This window comes from Schistocerca nitens, chromosome 2, assembly GCF_023898315.1.
Source record: "Schistocerca nitens isolate TAMUIC-IGC-003100 chromosome 2, iqSchNite1.1, whole genome shotgun sequence".
In the NCBI taxonomy this organism is placed as follows: Eukaryota; Metazoa; Arthropoda; class Insecta; order Orthoptera; family Acrididae; genus Schistocerca; species Schistocerca nitens.
Window position 1 is genome coordinate 96,995,986 of NC_064615.1, and position 14,445 is coordinate 97,010,430.

Here is a 14,445-nt window from a genome sequence, read left to right on the forward strand (position 1 = left end):
ACACAACTCAAGCAGCTGTTTCAGCATTCACATACACTGGTGTTCAGCACAGCGCATGTTGTAGGTGCCGGATTAAGAAACCTCTTTGAGAATATGGTCCAGATCGGATGCTGCAACTAGCAAGTGCGGCAAGACCTCAGTAGGTGGCGGGGTGCAGACCTGCTTCCATGTGCGGCCTGTTGATCTAGGGGTATGATTCCTGCTTTGGGTGCAGGAGGTCCCGGGTTCAAATCCCGGACAGGCCCTACTTTTCACTTTCGCGACAACCAAGCACTACGATAAACTTGCGATTCTCTGAAAGTAAGCCATGCAACAGGACAAACTGCATGTCGGGCCACCGGCCCATCAGACTCTCAGGTGCGTCTTGCGGAAAGCAATCTACGTGCCAGGATTAAGCCGTCTTCGCTTACTTATATCTATACGTAAAGACTGGCACGTACAACGATTCTATTAGTTTCCCAGGAACTAGTACATCGCATGCAAGTTTGTTAAATGCATGCGCATGCAGCACACAAAAGGGTGAGATGTCTTTCCTGCTGGGAGAAACAGCTGAGGTCGTCTTCTCGCAGTTGAACCCCTTACGACCCGTTATTAATCCTAGTAGCAAAAGCATAAGCATTTGCAGCGTTCCCCATTCACGTGTGGACTGCAATTAACAATTTGCATTACATGATCGTAGCTAAAATTCTGCATATACAATTCCAACTACCGGCTCGTACTCATTTCTAGAAACGATCGCAAAACACAGCGCCAGGTTCCACCGAGACTCGAACTCGGATCGCTGGATTCAAAGTCCAGAGTGCTAACCATTACACCATGGAACCGGATGCCTGTAGCGGTCTTAAATTCAGTAGCATCATGTAATTAAGCAGATAAGATGCGATGTTATTACATGTAGCGTCCTCAGGAAGTGTTTGCGTGGCAAATGAACCAACCAAGTAGGCTGGAAGGAGCACCTTCGAATGTAGCGAGAATTCTTGCCAGTATTCGTACATGAAGTGATGTCGAAGGCTCAGGTAACCAAAATCGCCGAACAGCCACTTTCGTATGGTGGATGCTTTGTGCTGGAAGCAGCCTAGCTATGAAAACAGCTATGGACACAGAGTACCGTCGAAAACTGCGTGCTGACACAGAACGCTACGTAGTGGGCGGATAGTGCGTGACACGATAACATTTGCACTTCACACGGTCGAAATTCTGTCACACAACTCAAGCAGCTGTTTCAGCATTCACATACACTGGTGTTCAGCACAGCGCATGTTGTAGGTGCCGGATTAAGAAACCTCTTTGAGAATATGGTCCAGATCGGATGCTGCAACTAGCAAGTGCGGCAAGACCTCAGTAGGTGGCGGGGTGCAGACCTGCTTCCATGTGCGGCCTGTTGGTCTAGGGGTATGATTCCTGCTTTGGGTGCAGGAGGTCCCGGGTTCAAATCCCGGACAGGCCCTACTTTTCACTTTCGCGACAACCAAGCACTACGATAAACTTGCGATTCTCTGAAAGTAAGCCATGCAACAGGACAAACTGCATGTCGGGCCACCGGCCCATCAGACTCTCAGGTGCGTCTTGCGGAAAGCAATCTACGTGCCAGGATTAAGCCGTCTTCGCTTACTTATATCTATACGTAAAGACTGGCACGTACAACGATTCTATTAGTTTCCCAGGAACTAGTACATCGCATGCAAGTTTGTTAAATGCATGCGCATGCAGCACACAAAAGGGTGAGATGTCTTTCCTGCTGGGAGAAACAGCTGAGGTCGTCTTCTCGCAGTTGAACCCCTTACGACCCGTTATTAATCCTAGTAGCAAAAGCATAAGCATTTGCAGCGTTCCCCATTCACGTGTGGACTGCAATTAACAATTTGCATTACATGATCGTAGCTAAAATTCTGCATATACAATTCCAACTACCGGCTCGTACTCATTTCTAGAAACGATCGCAAAACACAGCGCCAGGTTCCACCGAGACTCGAACTCGGATCGCTGGATTCAAAGTCCAGAGTGCTAACCATTACACCATGGAACCGGATGCCTGCAGCGGTCTTAAATTCAGTAGCATCATGTAATTAAGCAGATAGGATGCGATGTTATTACATGTAGCGTCCTCAGGAAGTGTTTGCGTGGCAAATGAACCAACCAAGTAGGCTGGAAGTGGAAGGAGCACCTTCGAATGTAGCGAGAATTCTTGCCAGTATTCGTACATGAAGTGATGTCGAAGGCTCAGGTAACCAAAATCGCCGAACAGCCACTTTCGTATGGTGGATGCTTTGTGCTGGAAGCAGCCTAGCTATGAAAGCAGCTATGGACACAGAGTACCGTCGAAAACTGCGTGCTGACACAGAACGCTACGTAGTGGGCGGATAGTGCGTGACACGATAACATTTGCACTTCACACGGTCGAAATTCTGTCACACAACTCAAGCAGCTGTTTCAGCATTCACATACACTGGTGTTCAGCACAGCGCATGTTGTAGGTGCCGGATTAAGAAACCTCTTTGAGAATATGGTCCAGATCGGATGCTGCAACTAGCAAGTGCGGCAAGACCTCAGTAGGTGGCGGGGTGCAGACCTGCTTCCATGTGCGGCCTGTTGATCTAGGGGTATGATTCCTGCTTTGGGTGCAGGAGGTCCCGGGTTCAAATCCCGGACAGGCCCTACTTTTCACTTTCGCGACAACCAAGCACTACGATAAACTTGCGATTCTCTGAAAGTAAGCCATGCAACAGGACAAACTGCATGTCGGGCCACCGGCCCATCAGACTCTCAGGTGCGTCTTGCGGAAAGCAATCTACGTGCCAGGATTAAGCCGTCTTCGCTTACTTATATCTATACGTAAAGACTGGCACGTACAACGATTCTATTAGTTTCCCAGGAACTAGTACATCGCATGCAAGTTTGTTAAATGCATGCGCATGCAGCACACAAAAGGGTGAGATGTCTTTCCTGCTGGGAGAAACAGCTGAGGTCGTCTTCTCGCAGTTGAACCCCTTACGACCCGTTATTAATCCTAGTAGCAAAAGCATAAGCATTTGCAGCGTTCCCCATTCACGTGTGGACTGCAATTAACAATTTGCATTACATGATCGTAGCTAAAATTCTGCATATACAATTCCAACTACCGGCTCGTACTCATTTCTAGAAACGATCGCAAAACACAGTGCCAGGTTCCACCGAGACTCGAACTCGGATCGCTGGATTCAAAGTCCAGAGTGCTAACCATTACACCATGGAACCGGATGCCTGCAGCGGTCTTAAATTCAGTAGCATCATGTAATTAAGCAGATAAGATGCGATGTTATTACATGTAGCGTCCTCAGGAAGTGTTTGCGTGGCAAATGAACCAACCAAGTAGGCTGGAAGGAGCACCTTCGAATGTAGCGAGAATTCTTGCCAGTATTCGTACATGAAGTGATGTCGATGGCTCAGGTAACCAAAATCGCCGAACAGCCACTTTCGTATGGTGGATGCTTTGTGCTGGAAGCAGCCTAGCTATGAAAACAGCTATGGACACAGAGTACCGTCGAAAACTGCGTGCTGACACAGAACGCTACGTAGTGGGCGGATAGTGCGTGACACGATAACATTTGCACTTCACACGGTCGAAATTCTGTCACACAACTCAAGCAGCTGTTTCAGCATTCACATACACTGGTGTTCAGCACAGCGCATGTTGTAGGTGCCGGATTAAGAAACCTCTTTGAGAATATGGTCCAGATCGGATGCTGCAACTAGCAAGTGCGGCAAGACCTCAGTAGGTGGCGGGGTGCAGACCTGCTTCCATGTGCGGCCTGTTGGTCTAGGGGTATGATTCCTGCTTTGGGTGCAGGAGGTCCCGGGTTCAAATCCCGGACAGGCCCTACTTTTCACTTTCGCGACAACCAAGCACTACGATAAACTTGCGATTCTCTGAAAGTAAGCCATGCAACAGGACAAACTGCATGTCGGGCCACCGGCCCATCAGACTCTCAGGTGCGTCTTGCGGAAAGCAATCTACGTGCCAGGATTAAGCCGTCTTCGCTTACTTATATCTATACGTAAAGACTGGCACGTACAACGATTCTATTAGTTTCCCAGGAACTAGTACATCGCATGCAAGTTTGTTAAATGCATGCGCATGCAGCACACAAAAGGGTGAGATGTCTTTCCTGCTGGGAGAAACAGCTGAGGTCGTCTTCTCGCAGTTGAACCCCTTACGACCCGTTATTAATCCTAGTAGCAAAAGCATAAGCATTTGCAGCGTTCCCCATTCACGTGTGGACTGCAATTAACAATTTGCATTACATGATCGTAGCTAAAATTCTGCATATACAATTCCAACTACCGGCTCGTACTCATTTCTAGAAACGATCGCAAAACACAGCGCCAGGTTCCACCGAGACTCGAACTCGGATCGCTGGATTCAAAGTCCAGAGTGCTAACCATTACACCATGGAACCGGATGCCTGCAGCGGTCTTAAATTCAGTAGCATCATGTAATTAAGCAGATAAGATGCGATGTTATTACATGTAGCGTCCTCAGGAAGTGTTTGCGTGGCAAATGAACCAACCAAGTAGGCTGGAAGTGGAAGGAGCACCTTCGAATGTAGCGAGAATTCTTGCCAGTATTCGTACATGAAGTGATGTCGAAGGCTCAGGTAACCAAAATCGCCGAACAGCCACTTTCGTATGGTGGATGCTTTGTGCTGGAAGCAGCCTAGCTATGAAAACAGCTATGGACACAGAGTACCGTCGAAAACTGCGTGCTGACACAGAACGCTACGTAGTGGGCGGATAGTGCGTGACACGATAACATTTGCACTTCACACGGTCGAAATTCTGTCACACAACTCAAGCAGCTGTTTCAGCATTCACATACACTGGTGTTCAGCACAGCGCATGTTGTAGGTGCCGGATTAAGAAACCTCTTTGAGAATATGGTCCAGATCGGATGCTGCAACTAGCAAGTGCGGCAAGACCTCAGTAGGTGGCGGGGTGCAGACCTGCTTCCATGTGCGGCCTGTTGGTCTAGGGGTATGATTCCTGCTTTGGGTGCAGGAGGTCCCGGGTTCAAATCCCGGACAGGCCCTACTTTTCACTTTCGCGACAACCAAGCACTACGATAAACTTGCGATTCTCTGAAAGTAAGCCATGCAACAGGACAAACTGCATGTCGGGCCACCGGCCCATCAGACTCTCAGGTGCGTCTTGCGGAAAGCAATCTACGTGCCAGGATTAAGCCGTCTTGGCTTACTTATATCTATACGTAAAGACTGGCACGTACAACGATTCTATTAGTTTCCCAGGAACTAGTACATCGCATGCAAGTTTGTTAAATGCATGCGCATGCAGCACACAAAAGGGTGAGATGTCTTTCCTGCTGGGAGAAACAGCTGAGGTCGTCTTCTCGCAGTTGAACCCCTTACGACCCGTTATTAATCCTAGTAGCAAAAGCATAAGCATTTGCAGCGTTCCCCATTCACGTGTGGACTGCAATTAACAATTTGCATTACATGATCGTAGCTAAAATTCTGCATATACAATTCCAACTACCGGCTCGTACTCATTTCTAGAAACGATCGCAAAACACAGCGCCAGGTTCCACCGAGACTCGAACTCGGATCGCTGGATTCAAAGTCCAGAGTGCTAACCATTACACCATGGAACCGGATGCCTGCAGCGGTCTTAAATTCAGTAGCATCATGTAATTAAGCAGATAGGATGCGATGTTATTACATGTAGCGTCCTCAGGAAGTGTTTGCGTGGCAAATGAACCAACCAAGTAGGCTGGAAGTGGAAGGAGCACCTTCGAATGTAGCGAGAATTCTTGCCAGTATTCGTACATGAAGTGATGTCGAAGGCTCAGGTAACCAAAATCGCCGAACAGCCACTTTCGTATGGTGGATGCTTTGTGCTGGAAGCAGCCTAGCTATGAAAACAGCTATGGACACAGAGTACCGTCGAAAACTGCGTGCTGACACAGAACGCTACGTAGTGGGCGGATAGTGCGTGACACGATAACATTTGCACTTCACACGGTCGAAATTCTGTCACACAACTCAAGCAGCTGTTTCAGCATTCACATACACTGGTGTTCAGCACAGCGCATGTTGTAGGTGCCGGATTAAGAAACCTCTTTGAGAATATGGTCCAGATCGGATGCTGCAACTAGCAAGTGCGGCAAGACCTCAGTAGGTGGCGGGGTGCAGACCTGCTTCCATGTGCGGCCTGTTGGTCTAGGGGTATGATTCCTGCTTTGGGTGCAGGAGGTCCCGGGTTCAAATCCCGGACAGGCCCTACTTTTCACTTTCGCGACAACCAAGCACTACGATAAACTTGCGATTCTCTGAAAGTAAGCCATGCAACAGGACAAACTGCATGTCGGGCCACCGGCCCATCAGACTCTCAGGTGCGTCTTGCGGAAAGCAATCTACGTGCCAGGATTAAGCCGTCTTCGCTTACTTATATCTATACGTAAAGACTGGCACGTACAACGATTCTATTAGTTTCCCAGGAACTAGTACATCGCATGCAAGTTTGTTAAATGCATGCGCATGCAGCACACAAAAGGGTGAGATGTCTTTCCTGCTGGGAGAAACAGCTGAGGTCGTCTTCTCGCAGTTGAACCCCTTACGACCCGTTATTAATCCTAGTAGCAAAAGCATAAGCATTTGCAGCGTTCCCCATTCACGTGTGGACTGCAATTAACAATTTGCATTACATGATCGTAGCTAAAATTCTGCATATACAATTCCAACTACCGGCTCGTACTCATTTCTAGAAACGATCGCAAAACACAGCGCCAGGTTCCACCGAGACTCGAACTCGGATCGCTGGATTCAAAGTCCAGAGTGCTAACCATTACACCATGGAACCGGATGCCTGCAGCGGTCTTAAATTCAGTAGCATCATGTAATTAAGCAGATAAGATGCGATGTTATTACATGTAGCGTCCTCAGGAAGTGTTTGCGTGGCAAATGAACCAACCAAGTAGGCTGGAAGTGGAAGGAGCACCTTCGAATGTAGCGAGAATTCTTGCCAGTATTCGTACATGAAGTGATGTCGATGGCTCAGGTAACCAAAATCGCCGAACAGCCACTTTCGTATGGTGGATGCTTTGTGCTGGAAGCAGCCTAGCTATGAAAACAGCTATGGACACAGAGTACCGTCGAAAACTGCGTGCTGACACAGAACGCTACGTAGTGGGCGGATAGTGCGTGACACGATAACATTTGCACTTCACACGGTCGAAATTCTGTCACACAACTCAAGCAGCTGTTTCAGCATTCACATACACTGGTGTTCAGCACAGCGCATGTTGTAGGTGCCGGATTAAGAAACCTCTTTGAGAATATGGTCCAGATCGGATGCTGCAACTAGCAAGTGCGGCAAGACCTCAGTAGGTGGCGGGGTGCAGACCTGCTTCCATGTGCGGCCTGTTGGTCTAGGGGTATGATTCCTGCTTTGGGTGCAGGAGGTCCCGGGTTCAAATCCCGGACAGGCCCTACTTTTCACTTTCGCGACAACCAAGCACTACGATAAACTTGCGATTCTCTGAAAGTAAGCCATGCAACAGGACAAACTGCATGTCGGGCCACCGGCCCATCAGACTCTCAGGTGCGTCTTGCGGAAAGCAATCTACGTGCCAGGATTAAGCCGTCTTCGCTTACTTATATCTATACGTAAAGACTGGCACGTACAACGATTCTATTAGTTTCCCAGGAACTAGTACATCGCATGCAAGTTTGTTAAATGCATGCGCATGCAGCACACAAAAGGGTGAGATGTCTTTCCTGCTGGGAGAAACAGCTGAGGTCGTCTTCTCGCAGTTGAACCCCTTACGACCCGTTATTAATCCTAGTAGCAAAAGCATAAGCATTTGCAGCGTTCCCCATTTACGTGTGGACTGCAATTAACAATTTGCATTACATGATCGTAGCTAAAATTCTGCATATACAATTCCAACTACCGGCTCGTACTCATTTCTAGAAACGATCGCAAAACACAGCGCCAGGTTCCACCGAGACTCGAACTCGGATCGCTGGATTCAAAGTCCAGAGTGCTAACCATTACACCATGGAACCGGATGCCTGCAGCGGTCTTAAATTCAGTAGCATCATGTAATTAAGCAGATAAGATGCGATGTTATTACATGTAGCGTCCTCAGGAAGAGTTTGCGTGGCAAATGAACCAACCAAGTAGGCTGGAAGGAGCACCTTCGAATGTAGCGAGAATTCTTGCCAGTATTCGTACATGAAGTGATGTCGAAGGCTCAGGTAACCAAAATCGCCGAACAGCCACTTTCGTATGGTGGATGCTTTGTGCTGGAAGCAGCCTAGCTATGAAAACAGCTATGGACACAGAGTACCGTCGAAAACTGCGTGCTGACACAGAACGCTACGTAGTGGGCGGATAGTGCGTGACACGATAACATTTGCACTTCACACGGTCGAAATTCTGTCACACAACTCAAGCAGCTGTTTCAGCATTCACATACACTGGTGTTCAGCACAGCGCATGTTGTAGGTGCCGGATTAAGAAACCTCTTTGAGAATATGGTCCAGATCGGATGCTGCAACTAGCAAGTGCGGCAAGACCTCAGTAGGTGGCGGGGTGCAGACCTGCTTCCATGTGCGGCCTGTTGGTCTAGGGGTATGATTCCTGCTTTGGGTGCAGGAGGTCCCGGGTTCAAATCCCGGACAGGCCCTACTTTTCACTTTCGCGACAACCAAGCACTACGATAAACTTGCGATTCTCTGAAAGTAAGCCATGCAACAGGACAAACTGCATGTCGGGCCACCGGCCCATCAGACTCTCAGGTGCGTCTTGCGGAAAGCAATCTACGTGCCAGGATTAAGCCGTCTTCGCTTACTTATATCTATACGTAAAGACTGGCACGTACAACGATTCTATTAGTTTCCCAGGAACTAGTACATCGCATGCAAGTTTGTTAAATGCATGCGCATGCAGCACACAAAAGGGTGAGATGTCTTTCCTGCTGGGAGAAACAGCTGAGGTCGTCTTCTCGCAGTTGAACCCCTTACGACCCGTTATTAATCCTAGTAGCAAAAGCATAAGCATTTGCAGCGTTCCCCATTCACGTGTGGACTGCAATTAACAATTTGCATTACATGATCGTAGCTAAAATTCTGCATATACAATTCCAACTACCGGCTCGTACTCATTTCTAGAAACGATCGCAAAACACAGCGCCAGGTTCCACCGAGACTCGAACTCGGATCGCTGGATTCAAAGTCCAGAGTGCTAACCATTACACCATGGAACCGGATGCCTGCAGCGGTCTTAAATTCAGTAGCATCATGTAATTAAGCAGATAAGATGCGATGTTATTACATGTAGCGTCCTCAGGAAGTGTTTGCGTGGCAAATGAACCAACCAAGTAGGCTGGAAGTGGAAGGAGCACCTTCGAATGTAGCGAGAATTCTTGCCAGTATTCGTACATGAAGTGATGTCGAAGGCTCAGGTAACCAAAATCGCCGAACAGCCACTTTCGTATGGTGGATGCTTTGTGCTGGAAGCAGCCTAGCTATGAAAACAGCTATGGACACAGAGTACCGTCGAAAACTGCGTGCTGACACAGAACGCTACGTAGTGGGCGGATAGTGCGTGACACGATAACATTTGCACTTCACACGGTCGAAATTCTGTCACACAACTCAAGCAGCTGTTTCAGCATTCACATACACTGGTGTTCAGCACAGCGCATGTTGTAGGTGCCGGATTAAGAAACCTCTTTGAGAATATGGTCCAGATCGGATGCTGCAACTAGCAAGTGCGGCAAGACCTCAGTAGGTGGCGGGGTGCAGACCTGCTTCCATGTGCGGCCTGTTGGTCTAGGGGTATGATTCCTGCTTTGGGTGCAGGAGGTCCCGGGTTCAAATCCCGGACAGGCCCTACTTTTCACTTTCGCGACAACCAAGCACTACGATAAACTTGCGATTCTCTGAAAGTAAGCCATGCAACAGGACAAACTGCATGTCGGGCCACCGGCCCATCAGACTCTCAGGTGCGTCTTGCGGAAAGCAATCTACGTGCCAGGATTAAGCCGTCTTCGCTTACTTATATCTATACGTAAAGACTGGCACGTACAACGATTCTATTAGTTTCCCAGGAACTAGTACATCGCATGCAAGTTTGTTAAATGCATGCGCATGCAGCACACAAAAGGGTGAGATGTCTTTCCTGCTGGGAGAAACAGCTGAGGTCGTCTTCTCGCAGTTGAACCCCTTACGACCCGTTATTAATCCTAGTAGCAAAAGCATAAGCATTTGCAGCGTTCCCCATTTACGTGTGGACTGCAATTAACAATTTGCATTACATGATCGTAGCTAAAATTCTGCATATACAATTCCAACTACCGGCTCGTACTCATTTCTAGAAACGATCGCAAAACACAGCGCCAGGTTCCACCGAGACTCGAACTCGGATCGCTGGATTCAAAGTCCAGAGTGCTAACCATTACACCATGGAACCGGATGCCTGCAGCGGTCTTAAATTCAGTAGCATCATGTAATTAAGCAGATAAGATGCGATGTTATTACATGTAGCGTCCTCAGGAAGAGTTTGCGTGGCAAATGAACCAACCAAGTAGGCTGGAAGGAGCACCTTCGAATGTAGCGAGAATTCTTGCCAGTATTCGTACATGAAGTGATGTCGAAGGCTCAGGTAACCAAAATCGCCGAACAGCCACTTTCGTATGGTGGATGCTTTGTGCTGGAAGCAGCCTAGCTATGAAAACAGCTATGGACACAGAGTACCGTCGAAAACTGCGTGCTGACACAGAACGCTACGTAGTGGGCGGATAGTGCGTGACACGATAACATTTGCACTTCACACGGTCGAAATTCTGTCACACAACTCAAGCAGCTGTTTCAGCATTCACATACACTGGTGTTCAGCACAGCGCATGTTGTAGGTGCCGGATTAAGAAACCTCTTTGAGAATATGGTCCAGATCGGATGCTGCAACTAGCAAGTGCGGCAAGACCTCAGTAGGTGGCGGGGTGCAGACCTGCTTCCATGTGCGGCCTGTTGGTCTAGGGGTATGATTCCTGCTTTGGGTGCAGGAGGTCCCGGGTTCAAATCCCGGACAGGCCCTACTTTTCACTTTCGCGACAACCAAGCACTACGATAAACTTGCGATTCTCTGAAAGTAAGCCATGCAACAGGACAAACTGCATGTCGGGCCACCGGCCCATCAGACTCTCAGGTGCGTCTTGCGGAAAGCAATCTACGTGCCAGGATTAAGCCGTCTTCGCTTACTTATATCTATACGTAAAGACTGGCACGTACAACGATTCTATTAGTTTCCCAGGAACTAGTACATCGCATGCAAGTTTGTTAAATGCATGCGCATGCAGCACACAAAAGGGTGAGATGTCTTTCCTGCTGGGAGAAACAGCTGAGGTCGTCTTCTCGCAGTTGAACCCCTTACGACCCGTTATTAATCCTAGTAGCAAAAGCATAAGCATTTGCAGCGTTCCCCATTCACGTGTGGACTGCAATTAACAATTTGCATTACATGATCGTAGCTAAAATTCTGCATATACAATTCCAACTACCGGCTCGTACTCATTTCTAGAAACGATCGCAAAACACAGCGCCAGGTTCCACCGAGACTCGAACTCGGATCGCTGGATTCAAAGTCCAGAGTGCTAACCATTACACCATGGAACCGGATGCCTGCAGCGGTCTTAAATTCAGTAGCATCATGTAATTAAGCAGATAAGATGCGATGTTATTACATGTAGCGTCCTCAGGAAGTGTTTGCGTGGCAAATGAACCAACCAAGTAGGCTGGAAGGAGCACCTTCGAATGTAGCGAGAATTCTTGCCAGTATTCGTACATGAAGTGATGTCGAAGGCTCAGGTAACCAAAATCGCCGAACAGCCACTTTCGTATGGTGGATGCTTTGTGCTGGAAGCAGCCTAGCTATGAAAACAGCTATGGACACAGAGTACCGTCGAAAACTGCGTGCTGACACAGAACGCTACGTAGTGGGCGGATAGTGCGTGACACGATAACATTTGCACTTCACACGGTCGAAATTCTGTCACACAACTCAAGCAGCTGTTTCAGCATTCACATACACTGGTGTTCAGCACAGCGCATGTTGTAGGTGCCGGATTAAGAAACCTCTTTGAGAATATGGTCCAGATCGGATGCTGCAACTAGCAAGTGCGGCAAGACCTCAGTAGGTGGCGGGGTGCAGACCTGCTTCCATGTGCGGCCTGTTGGTCTAGGGCTATGATTCCTGCTTTGGGTGCAGGAGGTCCCGGGTTCAAATCCCGGACAGGCCCTACTTTTCACTTTCGCGACAACCAAGCACTACGATAAACTTGCGATTCTCTGAAAGTAAGCCATGCAACAGGACAAACTGCATGTCGGGCCACCGGCCCATCAGACTCTCAGGTGCGTCTTGCGGAAAGCAATCTACGTGCCAGGATTAAGCCGTCTTCGCTTACTTATATCTATACGTAAAGACTGGCACGTACAACGATTCTATTAGTTTCCCAGGAACTAGTACATCGCATGCAAGTTTGTTAAATGCATGCGCATGCAGCACACAAAAGGGTGAGATGTCTTTCCTGCTGGGAGAAACAGCTGAGGTCGTCTTCTCGCAGTTGAACCCCTTACGACCCGTTATTAATCCTAGTAGCAAAAGCATAAGCATTTGCAGCGTTCCCCATTCACGTGTGGACTGCAATTAACAATTTGCATTACATGATCGTAGCTAAAATTCTGCATATACAATTCCAACTACCGGCTCGTACTCATTTCTAGAAACGATCGCAAAACACAGCGCCAGGTTCCACCGAGACTCGAACTCGGATCGCTGGATTCAAAGTCCAGAGTGCTAACCATTACACCATGGAACCGGATGCCTGCAGCGGTCTTAAATTCAGTAGCATCATGTAATTAAGCAGATAAGATGCGATGTTATTACATGTAGCGTCCTCAGGAAGTGTTTGCGTGGCAAATGAACCAACCAAGTAGGCTGGAAGTGGAAGGAGCACCTTCGAATGTAGCGAGAATTCTTGCCAGTATTCGTACATGAAGTGATGTCGAAGGCTCAGGTAACCAAAATCGCCGAACAGCCACTTTCGTATGGTGGATGCTTTGTGCTGGAAGCAGCCTAGCTATGAAAACAGCTATGGACACAGAGTACCGTCGAAAACTGCGTGCTGACACAGAACGCTACGTAGTGGGCGGATAGTGCGTGACACGATAACATTTGCACTTCACACGGTCGAAATTCTGTCACACAACTCAAGCAGCTGTTTCAGCATTCACATACACTGGTGTTCAGCACAGCGCATGTTGTAGGTGCCGGATTAAGAAACCTCTTTGAGAATATGGTCCAGATCGGATGCTGCAACTAGCAAGTGCGGCAAGACCTCAGTAGGTGGCGGGGTGCAGACCTGCTTCCATGTGCGGCCTGTTGGTCTAGGGGTATGATTCCTGCTTTGGGTGCAGGAGGTCCCGGGTTCAAATCCCGGACAGGCCCTACTTTTCACTTTCGCGACAACCAAGCACTACGATAAACTTGCGATTCTCTGAAAGTAAGCCATGCAACAGGACAAACTGCATGTCGGGCCACCGGCCCATCAGACTCTCAGGTGCGTCTTGCGGAAAGCAATCTACGTGCCAGGATTAAGCCGTCTTCGCTTACTTATATCTATACGTAAAGACTGGCACGTACAACGATTCTATTAGTTTCCCAGGAACTAGTACATCGCATGCAAGTTTGTTAAATGCATGCGCATGCAGCACACAAAAGGGTGAGATGTCTTTCCTGCTGGGAGAAACAGCTGAGGTCGTCTTCTCGCAGTTGAACCCCTTACGACCCGTTATTAATCCTAGTAGCAAAAGCATAAGCATTTGCAGCGTTCCCCATTCACGTGTGGACTGCAATTAACAATTTGCATTACATGATCGTAGCTAAAATTCTGCATATACAATTCCAACTACCGGCTCGTACTCATTTCTAGAAACGATCGCAAAACACAGCGCCAGGTTCCACCGAGACTCGAACTCGGATCGCTGGATTCAAAGTCCAGAGTGCTAACCATTACACCATGGAACCGGATGCCTGCAGCGGTCTTAAATTCAGTAGCATCATGTAATTAAGCAGATAAGATGCGATGTTATTACATGTAGCGTCCTCAGGAAGTGTTTGCGTGGCAAATGAACCAACCAAGTAGGCTGGAAGTGGAAGGAGCACCTTCGAATGTAGCGAGAATTCTTGCCAGTATTCGTACATGAAGTGATGTCGAAGGCTCAGGTAACCAAAATCGCCGAACAGCCACTTTCGTATGGTGGATGCTTTGTGCTGGAAGCAGCCTAGCTATGAAAACAGCTATGGACACAGAGTACCGTCGAAAACTGCGTGCTGACACAGAACGCTACGTAGTGGGCGGATAGTGCGTGACACGATAACATTTGCACT

At 48.2% G+C, this 14,445-nt stretch overlaps 24 non-coding genes across 24 annotated transcripts; 12 read left to right on the forward strand and 12 right to left on the reverse strand.

The window, feature by feature from the left end:
- The first annotated feature begins 173 nt into the window (after positions 1 to 173).
- Positions 174 to 245, forward strand: Trnap-ugg (transfer RNA proline (anticodon UGG)). Its single transcript has one exon. It is a non-coding gene; the product is annotated as a tRNA-Pro (tRNA).
- A 507-nt stretch (positions 246 to 752) lies between these two features.
- Positions 753 to 824, reverse strand: Trnaq-uug (transfer RNA glutamine (anticodon UUG)). Its single transcript has one exon. It is a non-coding gene; the product is annotated as a tRNA-Gln (tRNA).
- A 551-nt stretch (positions 825 to 1,375) lies between these two features.
- Positions 1,376 to 1,447, forward strand: Trnap-ugg (transfer RNA proline (anticodon UGG)). The gene has a single exon. It is a non-coding gene; the product is annotated as a tRNA-Pro (tRNA).
- A 507-nt stretch (positions 1,448 to 1,954) lies between these two features.
- Positions 1,955 to 2,026, reverse strand: Trnaq-uug (transfer RNA glutamine (anticodon UUG)). The gene has a single exon. It is a non-coding gene; the product is annotated as a tRNA-Gln (tRNA).
- A 557-nt stretch (positions 2,027 to 2,583) lies between these two features.
- On the forward strand, positions 2,584 to 2,655 carry Trnap-ugg (transfer RNA proline (anticodon UGG)). The gene has a single exon. It is a non-coding gene; the product is annotated as a tRNA-Pro (tRNA).
- Positions 2,656 to 3,162: 507 nt separating this feature from the next.
- Trnaq-uug (transfer RNA glutamine (anticodon UUG)) lies at positions 3,163 to 3,234 on the reverse strand. The gene has a single exon. It is a non-coding gene; the product is annotated as a tRNA-Gln (tRNA).
- Positions 3,235 to 3,785: 551 nt separating this feature from the next.
- Trnap-ugg (transfer RNA proline (anticodon UGG)) lies at positions 3,786 to 3,857 on the forward strand. The gene has a single exon. It is a non-coding gene; the product is annotated as a tRNA-Pro (tRNA).
- Positions 3,858 to 4,364: 507 nt separating this feature from the next.
- On the reverse strand, positions 4,365 to 4,436 carry Trnaq-uug (transfer RNA glutamine (anticodon UUG)). Its single transcript has one exon. It is a non-coding gene; the product is annotated as a tRNA-Gln (tRNA).
- A 557-nt stretch (positions 4,437 to 4,993) lies between these two features.
- Trnap-ugg (transfer RNA proline (anticodon UGG)) lies at positions 4,994 to 5,065 on the forward strand. Its single transcript has one exon. It is a non-coding gene; the product is annotated as a tRNA-Pro (tRNA).
- Positions 5,066 to 5,572: 507 nt separating this feature from the next.
- Positions 5,573 to 5,644, reverse strand: Trnaq-uug (transfer RNA glutamine (anticodon UUG)). The gene has a single exon. It is a non-coding gene; the product is annotated as a tRNA-Gln (tRNA).
- A 557-nt stretch (positions 5,645 to 6,201) lies between these two features.
- Positions 6,202 to 6,273, forward strand: Trnap-ugg (transfer RNA proline (anticodon UGG)). Its single transcript has one exon. It is a non-coding gene; the product is annotated as a tRNA-Pro (tRNA).
- Positions 6,274 to 6,780: 507 nt separating this feature from the next.
- On the reverse strand, positions 6,781 to 6,852 carry Trnaq-uug (transfer RNA glutamine (anticodon UUG)). Its single transcript has one exon. It is a non-coding gene; the product is annotated as a tRNA-Gln (tRNA).
- Positions 6,853 to 7,409: 557 nt separating this feature from the next.
- Positions 7,410 to 7,481, forward strand: Trnap-ugg (transfer RNA proline (anticodon UGG)). Its single transcript has one exon. It is a non-coding gene; the product is annotated as a tRNA-Pro (tRNA).
- A 507-nt stretch (positions 7,482 to 7,988) lies between these two features.
- Positions 7,989 to 8,060, reverse strand: Trnaq-uug (transfer RNA glutamine (anticodon UUG)). Its single transcript has one exon. It is a non-coding gene; the product is annotated as a tRNA-Gln (tRNA).
- Positions 8,061 to 8,611: 551 nt separating this feature from the next.
- On the forward strand, positions 8,612 to 8,683 carry Trnap-ugg (transfer RNA proline (anticodon UGG)). The gene has a single exon. It is a non-coding gene; the product is annotated as a tRNA-Pro (tRNA).
- A 507-nt stretch (positions 8,684 to 9,190) lies between these two features.
- Trnaq-uug (transfer RNA glutamine (anticodon UUG)) lies at positions 9,191 to 9,262 on the reverse strand. Its single transcript has one exon. It is a non-coding gene; the product is annotated as a tRNA-Gln (tRNA).
- Positions 9,263 to 9,819: 557 nt separating this feature from the next.
- On the forward strand, positions 9,820 to 9,891 carry Trnap-ugg (transfer RNA proline (anticodon UGG)). Its single transcript has one exon. It is a non-coding gene; the product is annotated as a tRNA-Pro (tRNA).
- Positions 9,892 to 10,398: 507 nt separating this feature from the next.
- Trnaq-uug (transfer RNA glutamine (anticodon UUG)) lies at positions 10,399 to 10,470 on the reverse strand. Its single transcript has one exon. It is a non-coding gene; the product is annotated as a tRNA-Gln (tRNA).
- Positions 10,471 to 11,021: 551 nt separating this feature from the next.
- Positions 11,022 to 11,093, forward strand: Trnap-ugg (transfer RNA proline (anticodon UGG)). The gene has a single exon. It is a non-coding gene; the product is annotated as a tRNA-Pro (tRNA).
- A 507-nt stretch (positions 11,094 to 11,600) lies between these two features.
- Trnaq-uug (transfer RNA glutamine (anticodon UUG)) lies at positions 11,601 to 11,672 on the reverse strand. The gene has a single exon. It is a non-coding gene; the product is annotated as a tRNA-Gln (tRNA).
- Positions 11,673 to 12,223: 551 nt separating this feature from the next.
- Trnap-ugg (transfer RNA proline (anticodon UGG)) lies at positions 12,224 to 12,295 on the forward strand. The gene has a single exon. It is a non-coding gene; the product is annotated as a tRNA-Pro (tRNA).
- A 507-nt stretch (positions 12,296 to 12,802) lies between these two features.
- Trnaq-uug (transfer RNA glutamine (anticodon UUG)) lies at positions 12,803 to 12,874 on the reverse strand. Its single transcript has one exon. It is a non-coding gene; the product is annotated as a tRNA-Gln (tRNA).
- A 557-nt stretch (positions 12,875 to 13,431) lies between these two features.
- On the forward strand, positions 13,432 to 13,503 carry Trnap-ugg (transfer RNA proline (anticodon UGG)). Its single transcript has one exon. It is a non-coding gene; the product is annotated as a tRNA-Pro (tRNA).
- A 507-nt stretch (positions 13,504 to 14,010) lies between these two features.
- Trnaq-uug (transfer RNA glutamine (anticodon UUG)) lies at positions 14,011 to 14,082 on the reverse strand. The gene has a single exon. It is a non-coding gene; the product is annotated as a tRNA-Gln (tRNA).
- Positions 14,083 to 14,445: the final 363 nt, after the last annotated feature.